Source organism: Martes martes, assembly GCF_963455335.1.
Source record: "Martes martes genome assembly, chromosome: 5".
Lineage (NCBI taxonomy): Eukaryota > Metazoa > Chordata > Mammalia > Carnivora > Mustelidae > Martes > Martes martes.
In genome coordinates, this window is record NC_137892.1 from 43,444,996 (window position 1) to 43,459,708 (window position 14,713).

Consider the following 14,713-nt stretch of genomic DNA (forward strand, 5'->3'; position numbering starts at 1 on the left):
ATGGTGAGTGAAGCAATGTGATACTGTACAGAGCTTACCCCCAGTTTCCCTCTGAGGAATACTCTCAGAGTTTCTTCTGACCTCTGCTGAATTTCTTTTTCTCCTCAAAAATTTCTGTTACTCAAGACATGAGTGGTATTTGATGTCTTGGAAGCTCTGGGTGGCTCAGTTGGCTAATCGTCTACCTTCGGCTCAGGTCATGATCCCAGGGTCCTGAGATCGAGCCCTTCATTGGGCTCCTTGCTCAGTGGGGAGCCCGTTTCTCCTTATTCCTTTCCCTGCTGATCCTGCTCTCTCTTTCTGACAAACAAATAAAAAAAATTTTTAAAAAAAGAATATTTGATGTATTTTTATAATCAAACTTACTCAACCAAAATGCAGTAAGTAGCAATTGTCTTGAGTAATCTGTAAGGCAGCACTTCTACACCAAATTCAAGTCTCCTCCAAGCAACAGCATTCTAGTTTTGCTAATGACTCGACCCTAAATGCTCTCTAAAATAATTTGAGGGACTGGGATGCAGCGTAGGCGATAAACCCTAGTAGTCTTTTAATGCTAGTTTTTGCTTAGTGCACCATTAAAAATTAAGTTTTGATGAATCGGTGATAGGAACCAGCCTTTCTCTTAAACAGGGAATTGATTCTATCAAAATTAATGAGTCCCACAAGCTTCTGGGCATCTTCTTTAGTAATAAGATAAGTGAGAAATTATTTATTTTCCCAGTCTAAAGGATATGCTCTGGCCCCCTTCACTCCAAAATTTTTACACTGAGCCAATCCTGGCTAGATTTATTAGCTAAACTCTTTCCATCACATGGGTGACCATACTCCTTAACTATTTCTCTGTTTCTTTCTTCAAGAAGACAGTTAAGATGATACTGTTGGGGCTCCTGGGTGGCTCAGTGGGTTAAGCCTCTGCCTTGGGCTCAGGTCGTGATCCCAGTGTCCTGGGATTGACCCTGCATTGGGCTCTCTGCTCAGGGGGGAGCCTGCTTCCTCCTCTCCCTCTGCCTGCCTCTCTGCCTACTTGTGATCTCTGTCTGTCAAATAAATAAATAAAATCTTCAAAAAAAAAAAAAAGATGATACTGTCAATAGATGCACTAATTTACCTTTAATTGTTATCAAGTCCAAATTTTGCCATTCTAGATTATGTCAGTACGCCAGTGAACTTAAGTACCCCTGTGGCAAAACCACAAAGTATATTAAATGACTCCATGCATATCAATCCATGAAAATGCAAATTGTGCCTGAAGTCTAAGGTAGAAATCAAAAACAAGACATCAACCAAAGTTTTTATGGCTTGAATTAGTGTCCTGAGCTGTTCTTGAATAAAAATTGTTTATAAATCTTACATTAAAAAATATTATGAGATGATTTTAAGGGAAAAAAGAAGGTTCTGAACATTTGGGTGAAAAATCAAGGATAAAAATTCATTTTCAAAAAGCTGAAGTGTATGAGCTAATTTAGATGATTAAATCAGATTTCTGGCCTATTTTGATATAAAATCAGCTTTAAAATATGGTTTTAAAAATTACTTTGAGATAATTTTAATGAAAAATCTGATTCTAAAAAATTCTGATGGAACATAATGCATAAAGAAAGCAGTGGCTAATTGTATGATTTTTAAAATACTCATTTGACTTCTGGAACTATTGACTCTGTGTGAACTTTTGTCCTTGGCAAGGTCACAGTTGATTTATACAACGATACATGTAACAGTCAATACTCCATCTTCATTTTTGACTCCTCAACAGTATTTGAGATGGTTTATCACAACTGTTGCTGGAAGTATTTCCTTCACTTCAGCTTTAAAGTCAGGACATCTTCTTGGTTTTTCTCTTCCTGCAATCCCTCTAGTCCAAGCTTGGAAAGCCTCTCTCCTGAGTTATTCTAACAGAGTTCTAAATTGCCTTTATATGCCATCCCTATAGCCCATGCACAGTATACCAGCCAAAGTGAGTCTGCTAAACACCAGCAGATTCTGAGATTTCTTGCCTCAACGGCTTCCCATATTTCTAAGAGCAAAAGTAATAACCTTAAAATGATCAAGAAACAATATGTCTTCTAAGCTCTGTTATCTTTTGGCCTCATCTTCTACTATTCTCTCTTCTCATTCTGATCAAGCCATAGTGGTCTGCTTCCTGGTTTGTAAACATGCCAGGCAAATTCCCACTTCAGAGCTTGGCACTTGCTAGTTTCCTTGAGTATAATTTTCCTTCCCTAGATAATAGCATGACTTGGTCACATACTTCTTTCAATTTGTCACGCAAATGTCACCTCTTCCATAAAGCATTTTCTAGGTATCATGTTTTTCTCTTGTGCTTGATTATGCCTATCTTCCTTCCCACATTAGTTTGTTCCTTGGCATTTAGTACTTTAAAATTTAATTTTGCTCATTCATTTGTACTTTTCTATAGAATCTGACATAATTTATGTTACAGGAGAAAAGCTTTGTCTTTCCATGGTCATTGGTAGATTAGCACTGTCTAGACAATGAGTGACTGGCATATTATGTACAAATTTTTGTAAGGTTAAATTTTGATTAAGTTTATTTTTTTAGACATTATGTCTATGTCATAGAAATTTGTGTGGAAGAGTGCCAGCATGCAGAAATTATTGCTGAGAGGTTAAAAGACTTGCAAATCATTTCTACCCATTTGTAGTATATGCCAACAAAATAATGATAATTTTAATGGAAATTTATGAATATAGGGTGCACTGTGTGCACAGTTTTTCAAAGTAGTCTAAAATCTTCCATATGGTTAAAACATCAACAAAAATTTTTCAAAGACAAATACTCACCCTTTAACCAAGGAAAACTGGTATTCTGTACATTTCCTGCCTTATTATGGTGGGCTGCCTTCCCTTTCTGAAAACCTCAAATGATGTTGGTCGTTTAATGGTAAGAATTTACTCTATTCTCATCTAGGGAGATTTTGTTTGTTGGTTTGCTTAGTTTACTTGCTATGCTTATTAATGTTGTTATAAACACAACCAAAAATTAAGGACATAGACTTGATATGATGATAACCATAGAGCTATTGGTGAGTTAATAAATGCACTATTGTCCTTAAGTAGACACAGTGATTAGGAATGTTAGCAGGAAAAAAAAAATTATTGGCTCCTAGAAATTTTCAAGATGTGCCAGGAGCTAAGTCCCTCCTAACTTCCACATGGTTGTTCTGCAGTGATTAAAACATTATTATTCTTCCTTTATATTTTATAGAACATTTAAATGTAAATTCTTTCTTAAAATTAAGTGATATTTTACTACATCAGTTATATCCAACTGATACACTAAAGAATTCAAACACATAAATGTTTACTCATGTTGTTCATTTAATAAATAACAGAAAATATCTGTACTTGACAATAATACTTTGCAACGCAGTATTTCTTATAGTACATGAACCTCTACACAAATTTGTGCATTGGAACCTCTGTTTGAATTACATGAGACAGGCATAATAATTCCTATTTTTAGTAAAAATAAATATAATTCCTATTTTTAAAATAAGGGTTCTGGGTCATCAATACCTTAAACAATGCTCAGTTCTAAGAGGATAAAGATTCTAGCTGTCTGACTCTGTTCAAGGTGTTCTTGATTGCATTAAATTCAGACTAAGACACTTCTGAGTGTTCCACAACTGTTCATAGTACCAGCATTATTTAGAAACTCTCCTTTTGCACTTGTTCTTTTGTCACTGCCCCCTTTTCTTATGAAGGATATTATATAGTTTTGTTTGGCCCTGTTTCTGAATTTTATTTACAGTATAGCATTACGATAATGATTTAACATTTCTGCAAGTCCATGCTCTTCAGGAATAATCTTCCATTAATTTATGTTTACAAAGGGCAAGGGAGATAAACATTTGATCTGGTTCATATAAATCATAGAATAGAAAATGCTAATTATTAATGAGAGCTCAGATTTTCCCTTTGCTCAAAATTAAATAGCATGAGACCATTTTTAATAGTAAAGTCGTGAGAGATACAATTAGTGAAGTTATATTTGCATTTATCCTTGGACATTAAGGATGATATTGGCTGTAAATTTCTCATTTTAATGCTTTGCTAAAAACCTCTCATTATCATTTTGCTATCCAATACCAGTACTCTCTGAGGTGATGCTAACACCAAATTAATTTAACAGTATCTAGAACTGTAGGAAAAAAATACTGTAAAAACAGAAGCAGTGTCTGTCTTGCTCACTGCTGACTATTTTCTAAGTCAGTACATGGTACATTGAATGAACTATATAAATTTTGATTAATGAGTAAACACTAACTCTGTTAAGAGAGATACTAAGATGTTAAGAGACATTAAGAGAGATGGGGAGATGAGTAAGTATCAGTCACATACAAAAAACCAGAAAAAGCTAAAAGCAAAATTATTCTTTTAAATGGTATTTAATAATGCAGAAATCAAAGAGCTGAGTGTGTTGCATGATTAGAAGTGTCCTTATTAAGAAATACTCTTCATGCATTCTATGTATGATGTAGACTAGGGCAGTAGGAGAACATTAGGCAATATATGATCTTAGAACTAGTTAAAATGAGAACAATTACTATACGCAGTTAGAAGAATTTGGAAGTGTTAATACCAAACACAGTTTACGTCCTGGGATTTTTTTTCCCCAGTGGTATCAGAATTATGACTAAGGCGCAATGTTGAATGAAAATGTGGTTGGGAACCAAAATGCAACTTTAGAAAGTCTAGTCTTTAGACTCAGTCCCTTCTTCGAGGCCCTCTGTGAATGGTGTAGAACCAGCCCCACCACCATCGTGACATTGCCTCCTCCATCAATAGAATGAAATGGCTAGAAAAGAGAAGGCCAGACTTTAGAGAGGGATTTCAATTTGGACAGGACCGGGGCACCTGGGTGGTTCAGTGGGTTAAAGCCTCTGCCTTCAGTTTGAACAGGACTGAGCTAGACATGGAGAAAATGAGTTCAAGCAGGATCTTCTACAACAAGAAACACTGGAGAGCAGAGTCTCACGTACAGCCTTCCAAAGTACTCGCAAATGCACCCAGAAGAGAGAACACACATTCAGAATCCTTCCTGTAGCTTTCTGAAAGCCAATCAGTGTTAGCCAGAAAGCAGCCAGAGGATTAGCAACTTGCCTGACCAGCAAGGATACTGGCTCCAATTCCGTTCCCCACTTTCCTGACCCTGGTGGTTCTAATACCTCAAAGACAGCTGACCAGAGACATGTAAAACACTAACCACTTCTCCCTTCCAGTCCACCTTCTATCTCCTGAGTTCTAAAGGTTTCTTGGAAGCAAAGAGATCACGGAAAATAGATTTAGTGGAGTCCTAGATAACAGAATAAGATTCTCTTATTAACACAAGGTGCTAAAATGTATGGAGTTTGGACAGATATACCATCAAAGACAATTTGGGGCATTTTTTAAAAACAAAAAACAAAGAGTTTCATGAATAACTTTATAAAACTTCTCTGTAAACTGGACAGACTTTTTTCTAGAATTTTACCTAAGGTTAACAATAAGGAAGAAGCTAGGTTCTACATAAAAGAGTTTGTATTTAAAATGTTTCTTTTTCTCACAAAGGGGTAAGCAGAATAGAGAATTATACTATAGGGATTTGAGATGATAGGGATCTGAGACATTTGTGAGATTATTTTTTAATATTTTTGCATTTTTTATATATGATAAAATATATAAGAACTTGATAAATGTTTTAGAGTACTATTGTACCTGAGTTTTAGCACATGTTTTCAGTACCTGTGTTTTTATTTTTCTATATAATTATGTTGGTGCCAAGTAAAAATTCTTTTATTATTGTAAGAACAGGGGTTGTTTTAATATTTAAATGATGCCTTGGCTTCTAGGGAAGTTTCACTGATGTTACTATGAGCTGAATTTAAAGGGTTATCAATAGTTGATGCATCTGCACTTACATATTTCTTTATGCTCATACTTACATCAAGTACTACATTCTTGTCTTTAAGTTATTTCACATGTTTTTGCTTTATAATTTTTGACAATATTAGATAAAACTATATCCATTATTTTCACCCGACTTGTTAAAAATGTGACAACACTGTATGTGTTATAATTTTGTCCATATATAAAAAAGTCCATAATACATATGCATATACTTACACATATGTAATATAAATGCGTGGGTGTTTGTAGTGTAGGTAAATCTATAGGCCTCTTTTTATTTTTTTTTTTTAAAGATTTTATTTATTTATTTGACAGACAGAGATCACAAGTAGGCAGAGAGGCAGGCAAAGAGAGAGGAGGAAGCAGGCTCCCCACAGAGCAAAGAGCCTGATGCGGGGTTCTATGCGGGACTGGATCCCAGGATACTGGGATCATTACCTGAGGCAAAGGCAGAGGCTTTAGCCCACTGAGCCACCCAGGCACCCCTATAGATCTCTTTTTAAATTTCCTTAATGCCCCACAGAAAGGATATATTTGGTCATTTTTTCATCTTTAGTTATCATTTGGACTCTGGGTGACAAAGATATACAAATGTAGGCTCATCAGTTGTGACAAGTACACCACACCAGTGAGGGATGTTGGTAACTGAGGCAGGTATCCATGTCTTTGGAGGCAGGGGTGTGCTATGATCTGAATGTCTGGATCTGTCCAGAATTCATGTGCTGAAATCCTAACCCGAAGTGACAGTATTGATGAAAGATAGTTGGAAGAGCGGCAGACAGGGACAAGGGCCCACTCAAGCCTAAAGGAAATCACCCTTAAAAGGATTTTATACCACCCTGGGAGGAGCCCTCCACCCTCTCCCATGTGATAGATGACAAAACTTGATTGGCTATGGGGGTGCAAGGAGGGTTAATCAGATTAAAACAGTCCTGCCAATAAGCCCATGAACCCCCCCCCCCATCCTGATTTAGAAACTCTGGTGGTAACCCTCCTGGGTCTCCTCTCTCTTTGGGAAGTTGTACCATCACTTTAGTATCGCTCAATAAACTTTGCCACTTTGTTGCCCACCACTCTTCATTCTTTGAAGCCGCGTGACCAAGAACCTCAGGCACCAAAGGAGAAAACACCCTGTCACAGTATTTGGAGGTGGGGCCTTCTGGAGGTGATGAGGCCAAGAGACCTCAATCATTAGGACTCTGCCCATGAAATTAATATCCTTACAAAAGAGACCCCAGAGAGCTAGCTAGTCCCTTCGACTTGTAAGGTTACAGTAAGGAGATGGCCATCTAATAAGGAGGAGGCTCTCACTAGACACTGAATCTGCCAGTGCCATCAGCTTAGACTTCCAGCCTCCAGAACTGTGAGAAATAAAATTCTCTTGTTTATAAGCCACCCAGTCTAAGGGATTCTTTCATAAAAGGCTGTTTGTTAACTTATTTGTTTCTTTCCAACACAGCATTTGGCAGAGCAGTTCACAACTCACAATTCATTTCCATGTTCTTTTTTTTAAAAGATTTTATTTATTTATCTGACACAGAGAGAGAGAGAGATCACAAGTAGGCAGAGAGGCAGGCAGAGAGAGGAAGCAGGCTCCCCGCTGAGCAGAGAGCCCGATTCGGGGCTCGATCCCAGGACCCTGAGATCATGACCTGAGCTGAAGGCAGAGGCTTAACCCACTGACCCACCCAGGCACCTCCAAGTTCTTTTTAATTCGAATTATATGTAATCGTATTTTTCTTGTAATTCCCAGTATTTGATAATTTCCTAAAAGTCTTTTTTATAAAGATATACATTAATTCCATTGGTATCAAAGAACATGTTCTATAAATACACTTTTGACAGAGTAGGCAGTTAGCTAGGTATGAACAGGATTCTCCAACTATTAAAAAAAAAAAAAAAAGAAAAATCCAGAAATCGCCAACAACCCTCATCTCCCCAATACTGCAAAGGGGAAGCTTCAACCAGCAGTGGAATCAGGGGAGCCCTGGGGCACAGGAGCCCGTGCTCTTCCCTATATTCACTGTCCTAAAGTAACCTAAGGTTTCATTATAATACATTTACACTGTGATTATGACCCCCTTGAGAGGGATGGGTGCCAAGACATTTCTGCTAAAGATCATATATGGTCCTAATCTCCCCCTGCCAACCTATGGGAAGACACTGCCAGGTGATCAGAGAACCCTCAAAGACTGCCCCAACTGTAAACCTTCAAGCTAAATACAGATAAAAGGAGAACATACCCTTAATCCCAGTGTACTTGCTGCCTCCAGGCCTGACTAATTCCCTGTCTTGAGAGTGTCTTTTCTCTTTAACTGCTATTAAATTCTTAACTTGAGAGTTTGGCTCTGAATTCTTTCTTGGCAGAACGGAGGTAGGCCTGGAGGCATGGAAGGGATCCACCTTTGATATAGTCTTGAAAAGGCTTGCTTTATGGCTTAAGGCTATAGTAAATTATGGTCAAAGTCACCTGTGTACCCAAATAAGGTTTTTTGTGTTACTGACAAATTCACTGTTCTCTAGCTGTTGTGTCAATTCTGCCTTTGTACTGTGCAAATCTCATATCCTTACTGATTTTTCTGCTTCTTTTTATAAAAGTTTTGAGAACACTGTCTTAAAATAGTCTCTTATTTTTGAGAATTTCCTAGGGGTTTTTTTGCTGTTGTTTTTAAAATTTTTTTAATTTAAAAGTTTTTTTTAAACTAATTTTGCTGGGGTCCCTGGGTGGCTCAGTGGGTTAAAGCCTCTGCCTTCGGCTCAGGTCATGATCCCGGGGTCCTGGGATTGAGCCCCGAGTCAGGCTCTCTGCTCAGCAGGGAGTCTGCTTCCCCTCTCTGCCTGCCTCTCTGCCTACTAGTGATATCTGTCTGTCAAATAAATAAATAAAAATCTTTAAAAAAATAAAAAATTAAAAATAAAAATTAATTTTGCCCATTTCTAAAAATATTTTGACAATATTATTTGTTGCACATTGATTTTGCCTTTAAATTCAGGATGGTGGATTATCTTCACATTATGAAGTTCTCCTTTTTCTCAAATAACAATTCTTTTTTTTTTTAATTTTATTTATTGATTTGACAGACAGAGATCACAAAGTAGGCAGAGAGGCAGGCAAAGAGAGAGAGGGGGAAGCAGGCTCCCTGCTGAGCAGAGAGCCAGATGTGGGGCTCGATCCCAGGACACTGAGATCATGACCTGAGCCAAAGGCAGAGGCTTTAACCCACTGAGCCACCCAGGTACTCCTCAAATACCAATTCTTGCGTTCAAGTCTATTCTGTCTGATACTACTTTGATTAAGGGATGCTTATAAATTTACATATTTCTCCTTTCAATATTTTTGTATCCCCATGTGTAAGATGAATCTCTTAAAAGAAACATTTTTTTAAATATGGTTCTGCATTTTTTTAAATAAACACTGAGCATCCTTGTCTTTTAACTGAGAATTTTGTCTTTTCCCATCTCATGTAATATTAATATAGTTGCATTTGAATCAGCATGCTGATAAAGTTTAACAATCATCTTTTTAAAAATATATATAGACACAAATTATTCTATAAATTGTACTGATATAAAAATACATAGAATAGTTTTTAAATAATAGTGTTTTAATAGTGAACTATGCCAAACAACAAATTGCACATAGCCAATTTATTCTCACTGAATACCATCATTGCTTTTTGCCAAACTGTCATATTTACAGCCAAATTATGATTGCAAATGATGAACAGTTCTAATTCCAACATAAATGTTTGTTGATATTTTTATGTTATGAGTTATGTTATGTTATGAGGCAAATTGTAACAAAAAACATATGTCAGAATTTCACTCTTGTCAATAATATGAACAACTTCTTTGCTGAATTAAATGATAGTTTTTGAACACTGGAAGAACATTTTCTTAAAATTTTGTGCTACTCACAATGAATAGAAACATGACACACTTGAAAGTTTAATGTGCATTATTGTCACATTATTATCACCCGGAACAACCAGCAATGCAATAATTGAAGCCCTGATTTGTACCATTTGTTAATTTTTGTGATGTAAAGACTCCACCATGGCAGATATCAAGCTATTGACATGATGTCACTGACCATGGTGTTGCCAAGTAAGGGCAGCAGCAAACCATTTAACATCAGATTTCCACCAAACACATACAGTAGATGTTAAAAAAGAAAGAAAGATAAAACAGAAAGAAACGTAAAAGTTACAATGAATAGTAAAATATAGTAAAATAATTAGAAATTGTGGAGTCTAAGTTGTGGGAAGACACTCTTAATGATGTGGAAGTGTTCGCTCATTTGACATTTTTCTTAGTTTTTATGACATGAGAGGCAGATTACTGACCTTTTTATAACATGACACATATTCTCCATATGCTGACTTGTTGCATGTCAGGAAGAAAGCATTCTGAAATTCTGAATTTTTTTGGTAAATATCTTATTACGCTTCCAGGCTGCTGAAATTTCCCATTCAAGTATGATGTACTACTTCATGAGTTCAGAGTGGTCTGTCACAGGCCATAATAAACTCTTTGACAATGGACTTGTTCTAACAATATTTCCCCCAGCTTCCCCGCCCTTTTTTTTCAAGATGACAACCTTCTTTTGCTTTAGAATGGTACTAAAGTCACAAATACAATAAAGAAAGATATATATATATATATATATATATATATATACACACACACACACATATATATATGTGTATATATATATTTTAGGACCAAGTACATTTGTAAAATTGTTTTAGTCTACAAAATGGTTTAGGAGCAATTTGTCAGTTAAGCCAATGTGATTAGACATTCAATTTTATGACTATTACTTTCCTTCCCAAATAAACAAAATAATTAGAGAAAACAGTGAAGTCACAATCCATTTAATACTCATAAAACCTTCCTGTTGATGTAGCTTTAGAACTGGGCAACTGAAGTAACTATCCAGCTTGCTTTTAGAGTAATTGCAGTTTAAATGTGATCTCAGAGCAGAACAACCCCTGTAATTAACCACCTTGCTTTTGGAACACCGTTTTTATCAGTGTGTGTCTTTGAAGCAGAACTAAAAGGAAATAAAATAATTTTCAGCATACTATTTTTTTTCCTGAAGTAGTTTGTTCCAATTAATTTGCTGAATATAGGACATCCAATGAACCGCAATGTTCATGTTACTTTAATGCACTAAAAGCATGGTTCTGTTTTCTGCATTTTATATTCCTTTCACCAAAAACAGAATTATTGCTATCAACCATTTCCATAAGGTGTGTGCTTCTCCCAAGTGTTTTATGAAATATTTTATTATAGTTTACTCTTAGCATTCTTGAGAATGAGGTTAATATGATTCCTCCATTTTATTGAAGGGCTCAACATCTATTTCTGTTTGTCTCCTTTGAAAAGAACTAAATGTTATATTTTGTTGATCATTTATGTGATGGAATGCATAGGTCACACTGGATAAGACAAAGCAAGTGTTACATCTCTGGTATTTTGCATCCCTGACTGCTTGAATTATTCCTAAGACAGTGGCACTGCCCTCCAGCTGTTCTATGTCAGATGTACTGTCTAAGGCTACAATTCTGAATCAAGGTCCCCTAAGTTAACGACTTTGACTTTAAATGAGCTAACAAAATATGCTGGTAAGGACTAAAAGGGTTATTTTAGGGCAATTTTTAAAAGTGGAAAACACTTCTCCTTGTTATGATACACATTAACTATTAAGTATTTTCTTAAACAAGTCAGTAAATAAAATGTTTGGATCTCCTAGAGAAAAGAAATATTTAATAAAGTCACTTAATTCAAAAAAATTAATACATATCATTAATTTATTGCTTAATCAGTTGACTTTGAAAATGTCATATTATCTTCTAATATTGGGCATCCTTTTCTGAGAACATTATTTGTTGAAAAGTTATAGGAAATAAAAAAACTAAGTTAACAGTCCATCCGATAAAATATAAATTCTCAAAGTGCTGAAAAACTTTTTTGACTCCAAAGTGTTCTGAATAGGGGAATATTTAATTTCTTAATTTTAGCAGGTATTACCTGAATTATCAGATAATCAGATCTGAACCACAAAGGTATTTCAGTTATCTGCTGATGAGGTCAATCTCCTTCTACAGTTAGGAATTGAAGTAGTGGTTCAAAAAATTTGATGACTCCCCACCCACAGCACTGATTTTTAGGGAATCAAACAAACTCAGTCACTGCTTTTTCCTCTGTCTGTGAAGTAGTAACTTGTTTCCACCCTTTATAAGCTAGACAATTAGCAATCATGATAACCTCGTTCTATTTCGAGGTTTGAGATGTAGGCATCCTCTGCTCCCTGACAGAGATGCTACAAAGCAGACTTGTTAAACAGCTCTCCCAGTGATGGTTGACAAGTTCAGATATGCAAAGAGAGAGTAAGCATTGCCACCAGGAAAATGAACGCTTCCTTGGCATATCAAACAAAGAGCTGTGCAAGAGCCCTGTGACCCAGAGAGCCAAACATACACTCCATGGCTCCACCTATAAAAATTCTTTCTTCTCAACTCACAAATTCTGTTTCTCTTTCCAAATACTTAAGATTTTCCTGCCCAATGTCTAATAAATCTATGTCCCAGAATGTGTTCTCACAAACGCCTCAACACTTTAATCTCACTCCATTCTACCTCATTCTAACTGAACAACTTGTCTATGCCAACATTTTCTAGCTCTTCTTCTGCTCACTCAGCTTTTCTCTATAGAATACACTAGCACTTTTTCATATTTCTCTTTTCATTTTTCTCCCAGTCCTACATTACAAAAAGTTCAAAACCTGTTTGCAAAGTTCAAATCAGAAGCAAATGAGTACACATATTAGAAGGTAGAAAAGGGAAAAGGCATTTGTTAATATATATTTGTTTCCATATCAAGGCCAAGTGAGTGGAGGGTATTAGTTTTATGTAGTGTAAATGGAAATTAAAAAAAAAAGATGAAGAAGAAGACTTTTCATTTGGTGACTTACAGTCAAATGAAGGGTCTCGACACTAACAATTTTGAGGGTCACAGTAAATATGCATAATTTTCATGCTGCTAAGGAAAAGAGTGCTAAGGTACAGTCCCTATGTCATTAAGCAAAATCAATTTATAATTTCTGTGAATGCATACTGAACCTTGGAAATCTTGTTCCAATGAAAAAAAAATAAAGCATGTAAAACTTAATCAATTGCCTTTAACATTTATCACCTGATATCAACCTAACATATGGGGATAAATGGGATATGGGGTCAAAGGACGTGGGTAATCAGTCCTCTTCTCAATGTTCACTCTGTGGGTTCAAATAAGTTTCTGTTAATTGCCCGAGTAGTTTTCTTAGATGTAATGAGAAATTTCTCATGAAACTTGAGGAGTTGCTGTTGAGAATTAAACATAATGTATATTAACCATAGGTCCTTAGACACAGATAAAGAGTATCTGTATAGTTAGATACAGAGTTTCTAACACTAGATGAATGGCACTATAATTTCCTTATATTTGGGGTTTTTTTCATTAATTAAATATATATTTATTTATATATATTTATACATAAATATATTTATATATATTTTTATAAATAGATATTTAGGTTCATTTATGTATTTATGTATTTATATATATACATATATGTATAAATGTATATATGCAAGTATATATGCAAATGCATATATGAAAGTTCATTTATGTATTTATGTGTTTACTTATTCATCAAGGATACATTTGTTTGACATAAAATAAGGGTGCAAAAATAAAGAATACATGTATTTCTCATTATTACCTTTACAAGTGATCTTCAAAGAAATCCCTAATGTCTAATGGAAATCTGAAAAGGAAGAGGAAAAGAAAAGGGTGAGCTTGTTAAAGATTACTCACCAAACACTGCATGAATGACTATCTCTGTGTTATAACTCTAAACACCTTGATGAAAGCTGACATAAAACTTCTTAAAATTAAATTATAAATGTGATTAAGCCAATGATCACTATAAGAACATTAATTAAATCTGCCACTTTGGGCCACATGATCAAATTTTTCTTTAATAAATTTCATAGGTCAAAAGCTCTCAAATGAGCTAACCAGAAATTCCTGAGCAAGTGATCACATGAACACTCAAAGTCAATCGAGCAGTGCAATATGAAATTAAACTCTATATTTACACACACACCCTTTATTAGACATGTATTTACTCAAATTACAGAAAATATTGAAAAGCTTGAATGAACCCATGCAAGTTATCTCTGCTTAGAGCAAAGAACACTTCCATGAATTTTTGTGGTAAAAATGCTGTTTTTCTGAGCTCAAGTAACCTCATATTTTCATCACCAAAGTGAGCATTATCATTTCAGATTGGCAAGATATTGCTCACTCCTAATCTTTCAATGTCTTATTCATTGAATAAAACAAAAAAATTCATAACTTTTACAGGTGTTTATCTAGTGGGTCGGGTATGTATTAAACCTACACCCTGAAATAGTTGAGAAGTGAAAATACAGGATGTTCATTGTATTAACTGGATTTAGAAAAAAGGCAGCATGAATGTCTTAAAATATACTTTCATTTTGGGGGATTTTTTTTTTTTTTTTGCCTCATATTGTCTGCATTTCTTTCACATATCAGTTCATGCTTAACCTTATGTCCAAATATAGTTCAAAAACTATGGTTCGTGTAATTTATCTGGGAAAAAAATAGTACTATTTGGTTAATGAATTAAAAGCTTAAGTTAAAGAACAAGCAAGTTTCATTTCATTCCCACTATACTCTCCTACTAGCTGAAGTCAAAGGGCTAAAACTATAGGTGATATTAGTAGACGTTC